The sequence below is a fragment of the Osmia bicornis genome, chromosome 6 (assembly GCF_907164935.1).
Source record: "Osmia bicornis bicornis chromosome 6, iOsmBic2.1, whole genome shotgun sequence".
Classification (NCBI taxonomy): Eukaryota; Metazoa; Arthropoda; class Insecta; order Hymenoptera; family Megachilidae; genus Osmia; species Osmia bicornis.
In genome coordinates this window covers 11,190,157-11,204,057 of record NC_060221.1, presented here as the reverse complement: position 1 = coordinate 11,204,057, position 13,901 = coordinate 11,190,157, and positions in this window count along the sequence as shown.

Genomic DNA, 13,901 nt, shown 5'->3' with positions numbered 1-13,901 from the left:
CTTAACAGTATTCGATGTCTTAATATTCAACAGAAAAACTTATTGAAATCAGATTCTGCAGTAATTGAGAAAGATATTAAAGAAAATGATAATGAAAATACGGAACAAATGTTGCTTTTTATTACCGGAGGAGCTGGTAACGGTAAGTCGTTTATTTTAAAATTACTTGTTGAACATGTTAAACGCTGCTATAATCCTACAGTTGAGACGATGATAAAACCATCTTTCATTGAAGCAGCTTCTTTGACTGGCGTCGCCGCCCGTCAAATATTCGGGAAAACTCTGCATTCCATGTTCTCCTTGCCTATTGAAAAAGGTACTGCAATGACGTATCGGCGACTGACAGGACAAAGGCTCGAACAGGAGAGACGAAAGTGGCGTCACACAAGGTGGTTGATTATTGACGAGATATCAATGGTATCTTATGAGAATTTACGAATAATTCATTTAAGATTGCAAGAATTCAAAAGCAATGATAAACTATTTGGCGGCGTAAATGTACTTCTCTTCAGCGATATCATGCAGTTGCCCCTAGTAAAAGGACACTGTGTTTTGAACAGCCACATTGGTGTACTGCAGAAATTAATTTATGACACCAATTTTCATTCTGCGAACTAACCATTAATATGGGACAAAGAGATGACGTTGAGTTTATCGACTTACTGAATAACCTTCGGTTTGGAGAAGTGACAACTTCTCAACTACAAATACTATGCGAACGAAGAAGAGTTCCCCTAACCGGAGAGTTCGAGGATGGTGCAGCAGTAAGAATATTCCCAACGATAAAATTAGTGGATGAATATAACACAAAAATGACAGATGAATTAGCAAAATCACGTCGAATGTACGTCATTGAATCAATAGATGAGTCCCGTGAGGCAGCTACATATGGAAAAAGGCCACCAGAAAATGTCATACCTGTAAATGTAAATAATTGTGGCGGATTGTTACATACAATAACATTAACTGAGGGATCGCGAATCATGCTGCGACGAAACCTATCAATTTCTGATGGTTTGATAAACGGCGCAATGGGAATAGTAAAGAAAACATGGCGGGCACTTCGATGAGATCAACTAGAACAGGGAGAATTGCCGGATTCAGTACTTATAAAATTTGACGACGAATCCATTGGAAATAGATTCAAAGATATTGATAGTAACATTCCAATATCTCCAGTTTCAGCAATGTTTCAAGCGACAAAAGGTTATGGATACGTCGAGCGCAGAATGTTACCACTTATTCTAAGTTGGGCAGTAACGGTGCGCAAATTACAAGGGACTACATTGAACAAAGCTGTAATTGATCTTGGCAAAAAGAATTTTGCAAAAGGCCGAATTTGCGTAGCACTTAGTCGTGTTAAAAGTTTAGATGGTCTAGTTCTATCTGATTTAGCACCAAACAAAGTCCTCGTTAAACCTCATGACGAGAGAGCACTCGCAGGAATGCAAAGATTGCGACAGTTACTTTTGCAAGGAAACAGTCCAAATCAGCTTCCAGTGCCTGATATGTGAAGAAGCAAACCAAGCCTTTTTTTTATTTGTTTTATTATCAGCGACCAATTAGTAAAGAAACTGATGAAGTTTACTTGCAGGGACAAGTTTGAAAAATCGCGCTCGCTACATTCGTTGCAGAATAATCCTAAAGAATAGGTTTTTTTGCAATAACGATAGTTATTAACAATAAGAAGTTACATACACTTTTGCAAATGGAATTATGGTGGAAAGATATACGAGATGTGAAAAGTTTCATCGCAATCGGTGTATTCCTTATAGAGTAGCGGTATAGAATCGGATTTTGCAATAACAATAGTTATTATTATATGTACATGCATACTGAATTTCGGTCGACGCGAAATGTGTATAGAAACAGTAGAGAATCGGCGACTCCCTGCTGACTCATACAACGGTACAGACACGTAAGCATACGTACAATTGAGTGGTGTAGTAACAATAGTTTTGCACGAATATCTCGGAAACTAAAGCGTTTCGTTTATTATGCATAATGAAAAAGTTGTTCAGAATCATGCCCCCGACAACATATTAAAGGGTCATTGAAATCGTCCTATGTCGAGATTAAAAACTTCTCGTATTTTGCAATAACAATGAAAAAATGAAAAATTTTTTTAATGGGACCAACCGGAAGACATACCCTACAAGATGCAAAAGGTTTCGTTCCGATTGGTCCATCCATCTCGGAGTAATTGGTGAACACACACAGAAAAAAAAAAATATATATATATATGTATATACTGATCGAATTGAGTAACCTCATCCTTTTCGAAGTCGGTGAAAAATGGAACCATTCTAGCGGGTCCTCGGAGAAAGCCGGTAGGTTATTTGCCGTCGTTAAACGGTTCACCAAATGTGAACTTCCCGCTCCGCCAAGCAACGCATCGCGTACAGCGCTTAACGTTCTCTCAATTGCCGCGGATAATCGATCGGCCGGATCAGTACAATGTTCAGCACTTACATTTGGTGAATGCCTTACTGATAACGCAGTGCTGTTGATCCATCGGTGTGCTGCATTGCCGTAGTCGGTCGCCAGGAGGTCCTCTGCTTCGCTGGTGAAGTCTGCGCTGTCGCCTGCTGCGTGCGGTACCGAATTCCCTGCTGCCAGCTATGTGAACCTGGCACCCGACTTTTAAAAAATTAACTTTTTTTTCGGAAAATGGTAGTATATCGTTTGTAGTTGATTGTAGTAAAAATATTTTCGTTTGTAGTTGGATCAATTAATAAATAAACAAAATTGAAAAATTGACCCGCACCCGACATTGAGATATTTCAAATCGGTTTTTTCCATGTGATAGAGAATCGTTTGTAGTTGATTGTAGTAAAAAAAGTTTTGTTTGTAGTTGAACAGTTTAAAAGTTATGAGCAATTGTTTAACCGCGTCAGAGGTAACTTCGTCAATTTTCAAGATTTTTGAAATCGGTCTTTTCCATGCGATTCAGAGTTGTTTGTAGTTGTTTGTAGTGATTTCCCTTTCGTTTGTAGTTGAATAGTTTAAAAGTTACAGCCAATTGTTTATCCGCCTAAGAGGTAACTTCATCAATTTTCATTATTTTTAAAATCGATCTTTTCCATGTGATAGAGAATCGTTTGTAGTTGATTGTAGTAAAAAAGGTTTCCTTTCGTTTGTAGTTGAACAGTTTAAAAGTTATGAGCAATTGTTTATCCGCCTAAGAGGTAACTTCATCAATTTTCATTAATGAAAGGGAAATCACTACAAACAACTCCAAACGACTCTGAATCACATGGAAAAGACCGATTTCGAAAATCTTGAAAATTGACGAAGTTACCTCTTACGCGGTTAAACAATTGCTCATAACTTTTAAACTATTCAACTACAAACGAAACTTTTTTACTACAATCAACTACAAACGATTCTCTATCACATGGAAAACCCGATTTGAAATATCTCAATGTCGGGTGCGGGTCAATTTTTCAATTTTGTTTATTTATTAATTGATCCAACTACAAACGAAAATATTTTTACTACAATCAACTACAACTAGCCCCTACTGCCTGCTGCTGTTTGTGGCTGGTACCGTTGTCGCTGCCTCCTGACGGCCCCGGTTGTCGCCAGTTCCGGGTAGCTCCCATCATCAGGCGCCCCCACCGGGCGTTGGGCATAGGAGGAGATGCCTGGTTGCGGCGTCGCCGGTTGTGCCGCAGGTCTTCTTCCTCGAACCATTATTTCGAAACACCCTTAACACCTTGCGAATTCTCGTAGCACAGTCACCCTTTGCGAGTCCTCGACGCACACTTAACATGCGTATCCTTTATCTAATAACTTGTCTCAGTTTTTCCGGTATGTTAGTTCCCGGATTTCGGCACCAAAAATGGTACAGTAACAATTGTCTCCAATAATATACAACACGAATGAACACCAAGGTGACTTTTTATTTAATCTCCGTTTCAAGAACAATATCCGGCTAGCGAAAGGAGTTGTACAGATTTCTTCCCGTGACATGCATGCATTCGTGCTTTTCGGGGGGGGGGGTCTCCTGATTTTTTAGCGCGGACCTCCAAGATCGGAAAATATGCACGCACCAATCAGAGCCACTCACGCGCCTGATTGGCGCGGCAACAACCGCGATTTCGCGCACCGTACCGATCTATAATGCCGAACCGTTGCGACTCTTTTTTTTCTATCGGAACCCCAACACGCTGAGTATTCCCAAATCCTGTGGCATGCCCACGAATCTCTTTCGATCGCCAGTGATCTCGCAGACAGCCTTCCGGCCACAGTACGAGCTAGCTCATCTGTGTCCGGTTCTTACCTCTCCTGAGCAGCTTGTGCTCCCGGTGCTATGGTAAGGGTCACCACTCCCGGGTAGTTTTATACTCCCAGTATTACGGTGAGATTTGCCACTCCCGAGCAGTTTTGTACTCTTGGTGCTACGGCAAACACAGGTTTGCACACACAATGAGGTACACACTCAAAGCCAAATACGTACCACCGCTTGATGCATCTATTGAAACCCTAAAATTTATGTATGAAATATTTTTTCCTAAAATGTCTTGTTCTCGAGATATTTCACCGGTCGCGGACTTTTTCCTGACCCTGCATACTATCCTGCATTAATCCCCACATGTGTTTTCGAAATATTTAAGTCCGTCCTAAAGGGGTTTGGGATTATTGTCGTCGTGGGGGCGGGAATGTTTGGGGGACGAAGCCCCCCAAAACAATAGAGGAGATCCCAGTTGCAATTTATTCACTCTTGGAAATATTGACAGTAAAGCGCGTTATTCTTTCAAATATCTCGAAAACTAAAAGAGTTCGACTATTATATGTATAGGAAAAAGTTGTTCAGAATGACGACCTTGACAACATATTTCAAGGTGATCGAAATCGGAGGTGGCTCCCTTATTCTAAATATTTACCGCGTCCACTACTAAATATTTAGAAAACGTGCCGTCTAAAACTTTCATTAATCAGTGTTTATAAAACGTGCCCGATATGGGCTAACCGAAATTTCGTTCTGAGAAAAAGATAACGTTGGAGCACTTGGAAGTAAGGGGCGTCGTCCTGCCTCAATAAAACAGTCGTCAACGTACCTCGGTCGCGATCGGTCGAATAGTTTTTCTTTTCTCTACCACTTAGTCGGAGTTCAGTAGTGTTTGCCGCGATTAGTTTTCTACCATGAAGTCGAGTGCTTTTCCGCGATCACGTCAATTTTCTACCCAAAAAAACACCAACGCGCCCAGGACCTTAGCGGTCCCTGAACACAAACGCAAGGTTTTGCCGGCCACAACCAACAAAACATAACGCCCGGGGCCTTGCCTGGTCCACTGATTACAAACCCAGGGTCCCGCCGGCAACCAACAAACGTCTCCCTGCGCAGGGAATCCAACGGATCCCTAGTTCCAGCTCTTCATACACGGACGTCTCCTCGCGCGGAAGTCTCCAACGATGTCCTTGCGACTGGATAACTTTCTAGCGGTGTCCTTGCGACTCGATGACCTCTCCATGCAGGAGTCTCCGACAGGGGCTGCTTCCCGAAACACCACAACACGCGATTAACAAATCGCTATAGAACGTCGAACGTTCGTATACACTATATCATCCATATCACACGCGACACACTCACACACACAAATCAAACTTCAAGGGTTTTTTACGCCTTCGGGCTTTTTCCCTTGCATTTTCAAAATAATCTCTTATTTTAACACCATACTAATCTCGATTGATTATTTATCAAACTGTAACAACCCGCTAAGAAGAGTCAGCACCTTTTTTCGTTTCGCTTTTATTATTATAATCAATTTTTATGTTTAAGTTTCGTACAAAATGTTTTATTTAATTTTCATCATTAATATTCAATATTTAATTTAATATGTATAATGATTTTTGTAATAAATATTTTTCATTTTTGTCGATAAGCGTATAGTCGGTAAGTCAGACGATAAATTATCGACATCTGATCACGTGTGCGCCAGCGCAACCCCGATGATCTCGCGGTGGGGTAAAGTTCTAGAGTAGGGATACCGCATAAATTAAGGAGCAGGGATGCTCGGCCGTCACGTGATGGGGAATTCCAGCTACCTAAAGGAATTCTATGTGAAAAAAAATGCCAAGTCAGCATAATCTGACTATAAATAGAGGCGTTCCACACGCTGTCAGTGCAGATCTTCTCTGACCACGGTCAGGAGCAGGCAACACTCTGAAAAGTAGAGGAAAGCTTGTGCTGAATTGCTTAGGCAACAATAGAGCGCGAGTAATAGCTTCATCCTTTTCTTCCATTGGTGACGTACAATACTACGGATCTGTGGACAACCCACTCACGGTACGCAACGTGTTAACCAGGTGTTTTACTAAGCCAATACTCGAGTATAAAGAGCTAGCGAGAAGCGGAGCTCCTCTGGCTAGCCCAGAAACCGATTGCGATCCGTAGGAAAAGTCCGCTCGCGTCCGAAGGTACTGTACAAGCCATTGGAAAATAGTTTCCAGTATTTAGAATAATTGGCAAATTGTACAGTGTTGACTGTGATAGAAGACTAAGCCGCGTTCGCGTTAGCGTTGTTATTATCAATTATAATTAATTATCATTTATTACTAATTATTAATTTCTATTTACATATATTAATTACTAATCATATACTTTTACTATATTTCATTATCTAGGGCGAATTTATTATAATTTCTTATTGTATTCCTATTCTAGCCGCACCTATTGTTATATCAGCGATCTTATTTTATATTATACTCAGAACTATCATAAATCAATTATCAAACACTTACCTTTTTGAATAAATAAGCTACTATTAGTTCTAGCACATTAATGTTTGGATTTTACTCCTCAACCGCACACCACACGAACCTATAATCCCTGATTCATTATTACGAGTCGCCTTCTAAGGGAACCGCTCTTTCTACAAGTCGGTGCAGTGACGTACCTATCGTTGGGTCGTTACAAAACCGACATCGACAGATCCTAAACATCCCTTCGAAACGTCCGGTAATTACGGTCCTTTCCCAAATCATTACCCTGATCGTTCTCAAGTGTTTAGTAAACTCGAGATCTAAAATCAAAGGGGGGAAAGGATTTAAAAGAGCTGACATCGAGAGGACGAACACTCTTGTTCAAACCTTGGACGAAGCAAGATCTAACCTCTAACTTTCTAAAGATTTTATTCAACAAAAAGATTGGAACTGTTCATGTTGAAGAGTTTCGATCGTACAAATACTAATACATAACATTGTAGATATTTTGTTTATTTCCTTCAATATAATCTCCAAAGAACTCAATACAATGTTTACATCGATTACATAATTGTTTAAAGGAGTTTGGGAACTGTTCTACTGTAATTTCTTTTAATTGCCTTGTAACAGTTGGTTGAATATCAAACATATTTGGAAATCGTTTACCCTTCTATTACAACTTTAATTGTGGGAATAAAAAAAAGTCTTGGGGGCCAAATCAGGAGAGTAAGGAGAGTGGTTAAGCACAGGAATTCCTTTTTTAATTAAAAAAGTTGTTATGGTTACTGATGTGTGTGCAGGTGCACTGTGACAGCATGATAAAGCAGGACGCGGAAAACACTCCTGTACGTTGCGAAAACGAACTATCGTCTGATGTTCACTAGCAGACGCTGCAGATCATATTACGACGTATCTATTTCGACCATTCGCATAACATTGTTGCCGCCCCGTATGTCAGCAGAAATTCAGCCTTATTATTTTCCTGCGGCACTGTGCGCCTGGTTTATCAAGCATGCAGTCATGTTAGATTTCTTCAACACACAGTAATCGAAATGTATGGGAGCACGCAGTGTGAAAACAGAAAAGTTGGATTTGTTTTAATTTTTGTGTATCCAACACAGCGTGTGCTTACGTGCTTGATAAACCAGGCATTAATGTCGTAAAATTGAAAATTATATTATAAAATTATATTTTTATCACTTTTATTTCTTGACATTTCTTTATTTTAAAATTTTCAAGTGTTATAAAGACGAGTAAACGACGGGTGCTTCGTGAAAAAGAAAATATGGAAATGATAAAAACTTCAGATAGTGATAGTGATCAAGTTATGTGTTACAAGGCGTAGAACTCACTGTAAGACATCGTCCGTTTTGCCTTCTATGTACCTGGTAAAGATAGTAACAACGGTAAATTCATGAACCGATGAATTTACTATACCAATTTAGAAGCACGGTCAGTCATGTTCAATAGCACATTGCCAAATTGCTAGAAACTTCTTAAGTTGGTCGGAGTGATATTTTGTCACGTATCGAAGCAATTACCATGAAACTTCAAAAGGTCCAACATTAAACAGACCTTCTACAGAACAAGGCCCGTAAAGTCAGAACGTTCATTTAGGACACTCTTATTGTCCACAAGCTCGCAACAAGCGATTTACAATCCTTTACGGGCTCTTCTTACATTTTTACACGAGTCTATAGCTGAGCTACACAAAGGCCCAGACCTTCCTGTTGGGACGGCTTCGCGTACCTTCTTGACTTTCTCCTCTTTGTCTCAGGCGAACCCCCCCGCCGTGCATGGGTATTATGAGTTCTACCAACCCCAACAGGGGTTCGAACCGTCTTCTGCACTCTGGTCACCGGACATCACCGGTCACCAAGACCATATATCAAACCCCGCGTAGGGGTTTCTGGACCCACAGTCGCCCTTGCCTGGGAGATATCGCCGGTTCTGTGCAAACACGCACCTTAAGACTCCCACGTGCACCGCAGCTGCTGGGTCTTTGACGGGCTTACATGGGACGTGTCCAGCGAGCTGATTTGCTGAACCGTTCAGCCTATTGCCATTAATTAAACCCCAAACGTTTACTAATTGGTCACTTTGGTGTACGCCTCCCTTGCTGGACTATTTCTCTGCGGCTTCTAGAAAACTTCCTTGGGGACTTAGAGGAGACTGAATTCGTCAGTCTCAGACAGAACTTGCTTACGAACAGCCAGCCTTTACGATTCTATCGATACGCTCCGACATAGCTTCTTAATATCTGTTTTGAGATAACTCTGAAGTACTATCTGACATACACATATAGACGTTTGTACAACACATCTACGAATTAAACATACCTATAATTCAGTGTTCAATCAATTTATTCTCCTTACAACGGTAAAAGGTTGTAGGGAAGTACGACACTTCGTGGTGGTGGTAATTCGCGTTACAAAAGACGATCGGTCATTTTACCACGAGTTCGTGCTGAAAAACATTATGTATAAAGTAAATAATAAGTGAAAACGACAAAATAAAAAAGTTCTTCGCAAGATTATAGACACCAACGAAACTGAAAATGAAATAAAGGTTGACGATGGAGCAGGAACCAGTTCTAATGTGGAATCACAAGAGATAAATATGGATGAAAGTGATGTTGATTTCGGATCAGTTGATACAATAATCGATGATGATTGTTTGCCGAATACGACAAACCGTGAATACATTTCAGATGAAGTTAATATTAATGAACATAATACTGATGAAGTGCTTCGAAATCTTGCTCTACAAGAAACAGATGAATTAAATAAAAGCGGCAATGAGCAAATAAATGATGATGAATTTATGAATGACTGGACTGAATATATGAGCAGACATAAAACGTTTCTATTCATTGGAAAACATGGTTCACAAAAAATGATATCACCTAATTCTACTTCATTAGAAATCTTTCGACTTATTGTAGATGAAAAAGAGATAAATTACATTGTCACCGAAACCAATAGATTTCCCAAGCAAACTATAAATGCAAAACTAATAACTTACCAAGCAAGGAACACTAAATGGATTCCAACAGATGCAGGAGAAATGGACAAATTTTTTGGTTTAATGATGTGGATGGGGCTGGTAAGGCTTTCTACTCTTCCAGACTATTGGTCAAATCAAGGAATTTACCAATAGCAAGTTCCACGTACTATTATGTCTCGGAATCGATTCCAAATTATACTAAAAATGTTACATTTTAACGATAATGAATATAAAATAATTTTTAACAAAAATAAAATCCGACTTCAAAATGCACTAAAAAGTATAAAATAATTTCCATTTCATTTATATCTGTATTCCACAGCTATTAATACAATCTACTTAATCATTAAATAGGATACTAAATATATTTCAAAGTTTTCGGAGGCGGCGCAAAATTAAAAACTTTTCCTCTACTAGGAAGATCCTAGTTCAGGTGTCGGCAACCAGTGACAAATGACCCATTTGATAATTTCAAGTAAACAATATTCAATGGGAATCAATATACCCATTACGAATTAACTATACTGCAGTTCACGAGTGACCGCACTCAACTCGCGCAGCTAGTGACCTATTGAGGTCTAGGGAGATTTTTAATAGTGCGTGTGATTCCCCTTTACAGCTTGCTTCTCACTTTGCGTTCACATCATTTTTTCCCGGAAAATAATAGAATTTTCATTGCATCGTGAAACTTTACAATATCATCACCGGTTTTCAATTATCGTACGTCATATATTTCTGCCCACCATTTATATGATCGCAAAGTATAATAAGAAGCAAGCTGAAGAGGGGAATAACACACGTCATTAAAAATCTCTCTAGACCTAGTGAGCGGCGCGAGTTAAGTATGGTCTCTTGTGAACTGCAGTATAGTGCATGTCCATCAGGAGTGCTGACAATTTCTCATACCATCGTTACAATTACAAATGTTTTCAACCGGACCTATAATTTTTCTCTTACGACTTATTAATTACCAAGTTTGCCATACCACAAACAAATCGTTATTGGCAGCACCGTTTGTTCGGGTATTTTTAATTTTGCGCCGCCTCCGAAAACTTTGAAATATTTTTAGTATCCTATTTAATGATTAAGTAGATTGTATTAATAGCTGTGGAATACAGATATAAATGAAATGGAAATTATTTTATACTTTTTAGTGCATTTGGAAATCGGATTTTTTTTTTTGTTAAAAATTATTTTATTTCACACTTTTTAGTGGAACGAGCAGTATTCGAAGTTTACTTGCAGGGACAAGTTTGAAAAATCGCGATCGGTATATTCCTTGGAGGGTAACCCTAAAGAATAGGCTTTTTATTATAATAACAATAGTTATTAACAATAAGAAGTTCCATAAATTTTGGGAAATCGAATCATCGCGGAATGATCTACGAAATGTGAAAACTTTCATCGCAATCGGTGCATTCCTTGAACCAGAACGTATTTTGCAATAATGAAAACCGTTCGAAATAAAAAAATGCGAAATGTTTTTATAACGGGACCAATCGGAAGACATATCCTACAAGACGCAAAATATTTCATTCCGATTGGTCCATCCGTCTCGGAGTAATCAGCGAACGCACATTTAGAAAAAAAAGTCGTTAGGAATAAAAAAATGCAAAATATTTTTTTACGGGACCAATGGCGAATTGTACTGTACAAGATGCAAAAAGTTTCATTCCGATTGGTCCATCCGTCTCAGAATAATCGGTGAACATACACCGCACGTACATGAAATAGTACGTTTTTCGCAATAAAAACCGTTCGGAATGAAAAAATATAGAATGTTTTTTTAACGGGACCAATCGGGGTACATACTTTAGAAGATGCAAAAGGTTTCGTTCCAATTGGTCCATCCGTCTCGGAATAATCGGCGAACAAAGGCAGAAAAAATAACAATAGTTTTTTACGAATATCTCGAAAACTAAAGGTTTCCGTTAATTATGCATAATGAAAAAGTTGTTCAGAATCATGCCCCCGACAATATATTAAAGGATCATTGAAGTCATTCTATGTTGAGATTAGAAACTTCCCGTGTATTTGCAATAAAAACCGTTCGGAATAAAAAAATTCGAAATGTTTTTATAACGGGACCAATCGGAAGACATACTCTAAAAAAAAAATATATATATATATGTATATATATATATACTGATCGAATTGAGTATCTTCCTCCTTTTCGAAGTCGGATAAAAATAATCAAACAGGCGATCGCCTTAGAAAAATTCAGTCGTTAATTAATATATTGGAAAAAAAATTTAAGGAATTATTTTATCCGGGTGAAGATATTGTCATTGATGAAACCTAAGTGCCATGGAGATGAAGGCTTATCTTCAAGCAGTGTAAACCAAACAAAGCTCACCGTTATGGTATAAAGTTATTCAAATTATGCTCAGTTGATAGTTACATGTGGACCTTAAAAATTTTTCCTGAGTTCCATCTCTTTTTCCATCTTCCGAAGGTCACATAGGATTAGCAAAACAGCTTTGCCTCGAACTCACTGGAAGTCTTCTCAATAAAGGTAAAAGCCTTTATGTCGATAACTTTTGCACGAGTTATGATTTAGCAAAAAGCTTATTGGAGCAAAAAACTCATGTTACTGGCACTCCAAGGGCTAATAAAAAAGATATTTCCAAGGAAGTTCTTCTTCCTAAACTGAAACGAGAAGAAATCATTTCTCGTAAGGATTCAAACGAAATTGTTGTTCTAAACTGGAAAGATATCCATGATGTTCGGTTCCTCTCGACAAAGCACACACCACATCTTGTTCCAACAAACAACTCGGAGATGGACGCACAACCATGCAACAGTAACGCGCATACTGACACAACACAGTATCTTCCATTATCTTAGAAAAGACGAAAATCTTGAAGAGCTACAACAAAACCAATAGCAATACTGGCTTATAATAAAGCGAAAGCTGGCACTGATCTATCCGATCAAATGGCTTCACAACCCTTCGCAAGGGTGTAAAATGGTACAGAAAACTTGCTATCGAACTAATATTAGGTTCAGCAGTAGTAAATGCGTGGATAATTTACAAGCATTTAATAAAGAAAATAGAAAAACATAACAGTCATGGGGACTGTCGACAAAAGTGAAAACTTAAAACTATGAAATAACAATGGTTTTTTTTTAATTTTCAAATTAATTGTAGTATCAAAAATTAAAATTTCATAATTTGTAAATTAAAATTATTAACATTAGTCTGGTTTTCACATCTATCGGCACTCCAAGCAACAATTATATATATTTTTATATGGTTTATTTATTAGTCAAAACATATGATGGGCTGCGCAAGCCCAGTACAAAATATTGTTTGAGAATCCGCTCAGCCATGATGGCGCTCACGGTCGATCGATTTATCGATCGGGAGTTGCCCATCTAGGTAACGCGTGAGCAGGGGTCTTCTCGCCGGCTCGCGCGCAACGCCGCCATTATTGATCATCGATCACCGCAAGCAACAAGTGCTCATCAGATTTGTTCAGTAATTTCTCAAAGTGCAGTTCAAACACCAGATCAAGATCACCGAAACGTTCACTGTCGACTCAGGATCTATCGCAATTGTGCAAGCGAACAGGATCACCAGGTAATGTTCACCTACAAATAATTCATTGAAGCGTGAGCCGCCAACCACGTGTCGATCAAGCACGAGATCACGGGCACCATCACAGCCGCGGGCCGAATTAATATAATTAACGGCGCTGAGAAGCTCGCCTTTCAAAATTGTAAAAGCATTGTTCATGTAACACCAAGCAGGTGACAGATCAAATCAATAATCTATATGTCTCGACTCATGTAAAATCATTACTTACGACGAATCATTGTAATTGAAACCCGTTCAGACGATTCATTTTCTTCCATGTAAAATTCAAAGCGGATCATTGTACGGTTCACCATCAATTGTCAGATCATCTTGTTTATTTCATTTTAAACGTGACTCAAATAAATCAATTTGTGAAACCGACCCAGCAAGTGAAATTCTTTCCCAGCGCAATCCTTCCAGGAATTCCATCAATCCTGAACATTTGGTCCTTCGAGCCGGATTGCGCCCATGCTGGACTCGGTTTTCACAAAAATTGCTCATTGATCATTGTTCGTCTCAAGTCTTTGTCTCGTGTTCGTAACGGTTTCGGTGGTCGGCCATCTTGGCATTTCTCTTCCATTCAAATTCACTGACACTCTCGCCACTC